Source organism: Epinephelus lanceolatus, chromosome 19, assembly GCF_041903045.1.
Source record: "Epinephelus lanceolatus isolate andai-2023 chromosome 19, ASM4190304v1, whole genome shotgun sequence".
Classification (NCBI taxonomy): domain Eukaryota; kingdom Metazoa; phylum Chordata; class Actinopteri; order Perciformes; family Serranidae; genus Epinephelus; species Epinephelus lanceolatus.
The window spans coordinates 36875074-36882752 of record NC_135752.1 but is presented as its reverse complement, the minus strand read 5'-3'; the positions used below and the strand labels follow the sequence as shown (position 1 = coordinate 36882752).

Sequence of the window (7679 nt, the reverse complement as noted above, 5' to 3'; positions counted from 1 at the left end):
ATGTCGTCCAAATTCATGAAAAAGTCATAGTATAGTATGTCGTCCAAAATCATGAAAAAAAAAAGTCATAGTATAGCATGTCGTCCGAATTCATGAAAAAAAGTCATAGTATAGTATGTCGTCCAAAATCATGAATCAAAGTCATAGTATAGCATGTCGTCCCAAATCATGAAAAAAAGTCATAGTGTAGGATGTGGAGTAGTTTGCCTGTGAGCAATAATCTCAGGCTTCAGACTCTTTTGAAAACTCTGGTTACAGTGTTTTTTATTGTTTGACAACAAGATGACCTCCCATCATGACAAAATTCTTTAATGACGAGTTTTTTATTCTCCTGTTTGGATGTTTGTGAAGATGTCTGAATAGTTTAGTCTGAACTCTCTTGCAGTGGTGGTGATGACAGCTGGTGCCCGGGCTTTAGCTGTGAGAGAGGGAATGTGCCAGCAGGATGAGGGACAAACCCACGGTAATGCTGTGGAGAGAGCAGCATAGGTGCAGTCTGAGTCTGATATTGTTCTAATGCACTCTACAAATCACTCTTTCAATATAGTCCTTACAGAAATACAACAGAAGTACAGCTGCTTGTGCATCTGTTTAAAAGGCAACAGGAACTGTGGGCCAAGAGAAGTCATTGTTTTAACAGACCTTTTCACAGCAGACGTTGCGACACATCATAGCAGGAAAACCACAGGTGTAACAGACAACATCAATAAGCATTATTGTGCACTCCGGCTCACCAACACGACTGACGGATACACTTGAATAGAGCAGAGCCTTTGTTAATGTTATTAGTGACACCTGTGCTTTTCCTGCTACGATGAGTCAAAATGTTTGCTGTGAAAAAGGCGGTCAATAGTTTCCTTCACGCTGTGAGCAACCGTGATCGGATCTCATGCTGCACACATGAGCATGATAACACTATGACACATCAGCAGATGCATTTTACCTTGATGAGGAGTTGGAGATGTGCAGTCTGTCACTCCTTACCTCTTCATCCAGCAGCACTTTCTTCTTCTACCTTTAAAATATGCAGAGAAATGACTGTTGTCTTGTTTTGTAGACACATCTTTAATGTCAGTCAGAACTAATTTGCGTGTAAACTGTTTGCAGAAGGAAATTTCTGTGTTTTTCAGCATTCATCAATATGTTAGTAGCTCTTTTTGTAGGTACTAACAGATTTAAGCTTCAGATTGAAATTAAAATTCCACAAATGTGTCTTCTGTTTGAGTGTCAAGACTGTGAGACCCACGTTACTGACCAAACACTAAAGCCCAGTTTCCATCAAACACTTTCGGTATGGTAGCTTTGGAACCAACAGTAACCCTTCAGACATGGTACCTAGACCCTAGCGTGTCCTCTTAAATGTGGGCGGGGTTGTTGTCACTCACTGCTCCGTCCAGCACTCGCTGTATTTCCTCCTTTATCAGTCTGCACCTGGTTTATCGTCCACAGAACGAGGCTGCACGCCCACATTTTCAGAACAAAATAAACCAGGCTGCAGTGAGAGTCTCTCTCCATGGGATATTTAAAAATAGCAGCTTTGTGCATTTAGTCCTTCTCAGGCAAGCTCAGGGGTTTAGTGTCGCTGTAGCCCACAGGAACAACGCTCCACGACGCTTTCTTTTATTCTCCGAGTGAGGACCAAGATATATTCCGTTTACACAACCCAGCCGAACTTCCACTCCACGAAGATCCACTCATTACTAAAAGTGTGTGTCATATAAAAACTAAAGTGATGGTCAAAGTTGTCACAGTGAAATTTAAGGTGTGCTGATGGATTCACGTCATCAACTCATGCATTGAGTAACATTACAAGTTAACGTTCCACCTTAAAAGTTGCCGGCAGTCGGCCCAGTGAATGAAGTTATTTTTTCTCAGACTCCAGCTGCTGTGAGAGGCAGCAAAACATCCTTTCATTTTATAGTTACAGTTTACTAATAAAACTCTCCACAGTATGAACAGTGGTTACATGAGCCTCAAAACCAGACACAACTCAGCCCTGAGCAGAGTGACCGTCCTCTACTGACCAATCAGACTGCAGTGTTCACAGCTCCACCTTTTAGTACCAGATCTGTGTGCTAGGTACCCCAACAGAGGGGGGACCAAACATGGGGACGCTAAGGAACGCTTCTGTTGGGACCATCCACAACTTTTCACTGAGGAAACAGAAAAAGTGTCCCGAACTGAACTGTTTGCAGCACATTTGCAGGTCGACAGGATGCACCTATCCATAGTAATAATCACCTCCATATATGGTGGTCACTGGCTATTCATAGGCAGGGAGGTATGCTAATTGCTGACTACTGGGAACACGGTGTCAATTAACAATTGAAGGCATTCATCAACACACACATGCATGCCTACATGTGCGTTCACGAATCTGGTGTAGGTTTTTAGTACCAAGGTTTTATCTGCTCACAGATTTACAAACATTTCATGAATGAAACCCAGTGAACAGCTATAGCTACAAAACTGTCGACTATGAATAATATTGAAAGGGGATTCATGATGAAAATCTTAAAACTTATAACTTTAAACTAAAAAGTGTAAAGTTTAAACATAATATTAATAACACTTAAATAATTTAATTTAATCTTCAGTTAGAGAATTCTCCACTGTCTCTGTATCTTAACGAACATCATGAGTTCAGAGCTGTTTTAATGAGTCTCTGATCACAGAGCAGTGGATCAATCTCCTGCTTTAATCTCACATCTCTTTAACACTCGCACAGTCTCTGTTTCTTCAGTCGGATATTTAAAGTGAACCCTCGTCTCACTCACTTAAAAAACATAAAAGCCGAAGTCTGTTTATAATTTAAAGGTGAATAATGATTAAAGTTGTGTTCCACATGTGAAGTTCACTCTTCAATTATTCACTTTTAACTAAAGAAAGAAGAGTGAGGCGGTAAAACAGAAATTAAATAAAGAGACAGATTCTCAAACTGAACTCTCTTTCTTTCTTTCTTTCTTTCTTTCTTTCTTTTTTTGTATTGTTGCTTTTTACATTTCAAACCAAAACTATGTGGTTAAAGTTTGGATCTAGGGCCGCCCCCTGACAGTCAACCAAACATTAGTCGCCCAGTGGGCAAGATTTCATTGGTCCCTTCGTCTCAGAAAAAAAACAAACAAATATGAAACTCTATCAGGAGCTGCACCTTGTCATAATAAATCCAAACCTATATGACTGGACCATGTGTGATTTTAATGTGAAAGGACAGACACAGGAAGTGTCCACGCTCAGCAGTCAGACAGGAGTCAGGTTAATCTCCAGGGCTGGTACCTGCGGTTATTCCACAGGCTAGTTAATAACATGTCGGGCAGGAAATCCAAAGTGTGGGATCATTTTGAGAAGGTGAAGGACGAACCCAAGGTGATATGTAAACTCATCTTCATTGGTCGACTACAAACATGACGTATCATGTGAAACATGGAAGTAGCTACATGCCCATTAGCCCACAGCGTCATTAACAGGCGGCTCGCTCAGTGTGTGACGTGCACTTGAAGATAAAATATAGGCCTATATTAATGAAGGTTCATTAGTACGGTTTGTATTTCTCTGTAGGGATCCTTACCATAATGTTGTCAGACACTTGGAGCAAACTGGACTTCATAAATTTGGGGTGCTGTTGGAATTTACCAATCAGGTCAGAGCAGCAAACTCTCAGAACTTTAGTGCAGTAAAAGTGAAATATAATTCACTAGTCCATACCCATTGAGTGCACAGTTGCCCACGTACAGTTTCACATGGTGTGTGTTTGGGATACAGGTCATAGGAAACTGCAGATTAAATAGTCAACTGAACCCATGAAGAAGAGCAATGTATTCAGACAGAGTGTTTGTGAATGTGATAGTACGATTGCTTTATTGAAAGTACAGTAGTACCATTGCCAATAGTGGGATAGTTAGTGGGCTAAAACTGTACATTAGTAGTTGAGGTAGCACGTTGAAAGGCAGATAGTTAAAGTGTTTATATGTTGTATTGACTTAAAGGTGGGACGCACTGACAAAATGACACACTGACAGTTTCCCTGATTATGTACAGCATACCGTACCATGACTTAATCATACCAAAAATGAGAAAAAACACCAACATTGGTCCACAGGGGGAGCCACAGCGATCGGTCACATTTTAGCCATTTTGAAGCATTTTTCTGTTGTTATAGCGCCACCCAGTTGCCAATTAGAGTTAAATTTCTCCAGTCACCTTGAGGCGTCCTGTTCTACATATCATATATTTGTTTGATGGGGTCAATAATGGAGGGGTCCCCTCAGATTATGTGTGGTCATATGCCTACAAAGTTGCGTGGTGATGGGTGAAACCCTTGAGATGTTATACACCTTTATGTGATGAGCCACGCCCTCCGCAATATTCATTGCCTTATAGAAGCTCAGTTTTAGTAAGTTTTCCAACTTTTGCCAAGAGGGAACTTTAGATATTGGTCCCTAGATTATGTTCACCCAGTTTCATGCAGATCGGTCAAACTTCCTAGGAAGAGATCCATTTGAAGTGTTTTTCAAAAAATTCAAAATGGTGGAAAATCTATATAAGCGGAAGTTATGGGTTCTTGAGGCAAATGTGTTCCTCATGAGGAGAGGCATCTCTGTGCAAAGTTTCATGTCTCTACGACATACAGGGCATGAGATATGCCCATTCAAAGTTTGACATTTCAATCGGTTGCTATAGCGCCCCCCTTTGGCCAACTGATGTAATATTGCTTCATTGGCATCCTCCCATGACCCTCTACCACTGTGCCAAATTTCACATGGACTGACCAAGTCAGTGAGGAGAAAAACGTGGAACAGACACACACACACACACACACACACACACACACACACACACACACACACACAGAGTTTTCGTCATTATAGACTGTAGAACACTCTAACACTGGAAATTTGGCAGGTACCCAACCTGATTCAAGTCAAGTGTTGAAATTTCTGTTCAAGAAATTACAGCCCAGCCCTCACCTGGCAGGTCAGGTACAGAATCAAAGCTCTACCGCAAACCAGTGGGTGATGTCACTGTGGCTACGTTCTCTTCTTTTATACAGCTGTATCATTTAACTGATCTGTTTCTTAGTCATCACTTTGATCTTCTATTAGACGTGAAGTACCCACTGCTGTACATAATCACATAAATATCTCTTCTTTGAATTATAAGGTAATGACTACCTATATGTAGACAAATCCACACCTACATTTCATGTATCATTCAGATTATCCTCGGCTCCTTAAGTCTTGGGACCTGGTCTGTGTGGATGGATCTCCTGGCTGGCCATGCCTGGTTTCAGCACCTGAACAGCAGACACATGTTCATCAAGACTGAGAGCACAAATTCTTCCCGAAATTAGTTCTCAAACTTTTCAAAGGTCTGCAGGTTGAATCCTGGTTCTGTGTGAAGGAATGTAGAGTTAGAGAAGAGGAGCGAAGTCAAGAGAAAAAAGCATCGAGCTGCGTCTGCAGATTACAGCTGCCGATCAATACCATCGATACCTGAATGTGTTCATACTGAGGACTGATTAAAGACCAGCAGGATGAGAGGTCCTGAGTATGAAAGAAAAGAGAGAGAGAAATCAGGTTACAGAGGAAAAGAGGGAACAGAAAGGCTGTGTGATAAACGGTCAGTGTTTCTGGATGGAGCAGTTGGAAGGTCAAAGGTCAAAGCCACCGGGAGGTTTGATCTATGGCCTGAAGAAGAGAAGAGGATGGAGAGAATGAAAGAAAGACGGAAGAGAGTGTGTGATAGATGCAACAAATAAAACACAAGATAAATAATAATAACACTAAAGACACAGAGACGACAGTTTGTTGTTGCTGTAATTGTTTTTTAACAATTAAAGGACCAGTCCACAGATTTTACACATCAATCAGTTTACTTGTCATATTCACCACTGGTACGACTCAGACTGTGGAAACAGTAGTATCATGTCTTCTGTGGTTCTGGAGGAGCTTTGTCAAGTCATCTAGCCTGTGGAATAACTACAGGTACCAGCCCTGGAAATTAACCTGACTCCTGTCTGACTGCTGAGCGTGGACACTTCCTGTGTCTGTCCTTTCAAATTACAGTCACACATGGTCCAGTCATATAGGTTTGGATTTATTTTGACAAGGCGCAGCTCCTGATAGAGTTTCACTTTGGTTTTTTACTGCGACTAAAGCCTAGTCTACCACCCTGATTTTGCGTCGCGGAGACTATCGTAATCTTCTGAGTGTTCATACCTGGCGACGTGTATTTCTGTCAGTGGGAGCCTCACCAACAGCGTTACGACCTGTGTGTGCACACCACAAGATCTCTCCACAGAGCCCTTGCCGACAGAGCCCCAGATAACGCAGTGACGTCACCAAACTATGTTTTTTAACTTGGAGACGACACATCGTAAAGGCATGGATATTCTTCCCAGTGTTGAATCAGATCTGCCTCCAGGGCCTGGGTCCAAACACAACACGCTCCCTGTGATCCTGTGGATGCCGCCATTGTTGTTGTTGCTTGCCGGCTTGTCAGTGTTGCCAGATCTTGGGAGAGAAACAAGCAACCAGGGCTATGGAAACAAGCCCAAAAGAAGCGATGGATATATATAGAGAGAGAGGAAGGAGATGTTTAGAGAGCAAGCCCAAATAAGCAACTCCACTTTAGAAACAAGCCTAAAGTCGCGGCTAATAAGCGGACCTGGCAACCATCTCATTGGCTGATGCTCTTTGTCAGTCGTGTTAGACTTCTCCAGTTTTCTAGCATGCCAGATATCCAGTCCCAGTCACAGACGAGGGGGCGACTTGCTCGTAGGCTTGTTCACACATGAGGACTCGTTGTGGCAGACTATCTGCCGACTCACCTCCGACCCAAGGTGGCTCTCAAGATCCTCTGCGGTGAAAATCTTGTAATGTGAACTAGGCTTGAGCAACCAATAAAAATTGGCCAACTAATGACCTTTCTGGTTGACGAAAGTTTGGTTGACAAATATTAGGGGGCAGCCCTAGATACAAGTTATATTCATAGTGGTTAAAATAGATAACTTGATGATAGGCATGCTTTTTTGTTCATTCCAGGGACGCTTCTGAGAGGTGCTGTTCCTAGAATAAAAAGATCGGCTAGAGTGGCTGCAATCAGGTTGCGTTCACAGCTTGGTGTATTTTTCTAGTCTGTATATGCATATTCATTTATTCACTCTGAATCTTCTTTATTGTGTTGCATTGTACTGGGCAACAAGTGTCACTGTTACCACTTTATTTCTGTGCTGCTGTTTTCTGTATGTTTATCTCTCCATGAGGGGTCATCGTGGAATAAAGGAAAGTCTAAAAAGCAGCAGGAGGTTCGGTCTCTTTGGTCTTAGATTTTCTTATTGATCGACTGAGCGAGGCAGCCATCCAAATTCTCTCTCTGTGTGTCTTTATACACTTTACTGCTCTCTCTTCTCTGTGTGCTTCTTTCTTTCTGCCCCTCTGCCTTCCCAAATGAATCCTCTTTAAAATCACCACATATTCGTCTTGGAAATCAGTTTCTCCTCACCATGATCGTAGAGTTTGTACGAGTTTTCTCATGTAGTCAAAAAGGCTTTTTTTTTTTTTTTTGTGAAATATCTTAAAGTGAATATTTTCCCAGGACTGTTTTTCCCATCAGAGGTGTTTTTGTTGCTCTGGATGTGAAAGTTTTGTCGAGATCAGAAAGTCGTGTTGTGTATTTAT

At 41.9% G+C, this 7679-nt stretch overlaps 1 long non-coding RNA gene across 1 annotated transcript; it reads right to left on the bottom strand.

Annotated features, from left to right (window-relative positions):
- Positions 1 to 257: 257 nt before the first annotated feature.
- On the bottom strand, positions 258 to 5296 carry LOC117269348 (uncharacterized). The gene is made up of 3 exons (XR_004502726.2): positions 5198 to 5296; positions 944 to 1015; positions 258 to 469 (listed from the first exon to the last, which is right to left on the bottom strand). It is a non-coding gene; the product is annotated as an uncharacterized LOC117269348 (long non-coding RNA).
- Positions 5297 to 7679: the final 2383 nt, after the last annotated feature.